Consider the following 1,173-nt stretch of genomic DNA (forward strand, 5'->3'; position numbering starts at 1 on the left):
ATTTATCTACTTGGACTTTGATGTGCTTTCGAACTGCCAGGTTGGCAGGAGCTGGGACTGAGCAACGGGAGCTCACCCCGTGGCGGGGATTCGAACTGCCAACCTTCCGATCGGCAAGTCCAAGGCTCAGTGGTTTAGACAACAGCACCACCCGCATCCCTAGCCTAGCAGTTAGTGGATTGTATTTGCATTGCTGCACAATGGGCTTGCCAGCATGTTTGGCATTGCAGTGCACCCTCTGGCTACAAATTTAATTCATTCCAGGGGTCCGTGTGCACCCCAAAAAAATTGTATCCAGAGGCTTCTGCACACACTTGCAGCATATTAGAGCGCTTCTGTGCATGCGGCAGAGCGCTTCTGTGCATAGACGAGTGGTGAAACTCTGAAAAATACTTCCAGGTTTGCTGCTTTCACAACCCAAAGTTTACGTTACTTGAGAGTACAGTGGTACCTCGGGTTAAGTACTTAATTCGTTCTGGAGGTCCGTTCTTAACCTGAAACTGTTCTTAACCTGAAGCACCACTTTAGCTAATGGGGCCTCCTGCTGCCACCGTGCCGCCAGAGCATGATTTCTGTTCTCATCCTGAAGCAAAGTTCTTAACCTGAGGTACTATTTCTGGGTTAGTGGAGTCTATAACCTGAAGCGTATGTAACCCGAGGTACCACTGTAATGTAACCTGAGGGTCTACTGTACTGAAAACAGTATAGTCCTCCCACATTTTGAAAATCCCACTAATTAGAAGGGGAGGAAGCAATATGAATAGCTATAATATCACAGGAAAAACAAGCATAGAGGCCAAAGGAAATTTACATTCAGGTGCACAGAAAAGATATGTCGATGATTGTAAAGAAGCACTGAGCTATCATTTAAACTTCATTGGCCTTAAATTTTGAAGCATGGTGCATCACGTTCTATTAAATATCACTCCCTAACTTACCAGAATCAACATCACCTTGACCCATGTTTTTGGCAGAAAGTCAAGCTAGCTTAGAAACTGCCTTCCTGTTCAGAATGGAAGCAGTACTTCTAGTAAAGAACAGATGCTGAGAGGGGAAATGAAATAAACAGATAACAGTAGTTGTCACCATTATGAACTGGTGAGCTTCATTTGGGCATCTTGCCAAGCAGTGCTGCCAATAGAATCGATGCATTTTCTGTATGCCTCATAGGCA

The sequence above is a fragment of the Podarcis gaigeae genome (genome assembly GCF_964106915.1).
Source record: "Podarcis gaigeae genome assembly, chromosome: 10".
Classification (NCBI taxonomy): domain Eukaryota; kingdom Metazoa; phylum Chordata; class Lepidosauria; order Squamata; family Lacertidae; genus Podarcis; species Podarcis gaigeae.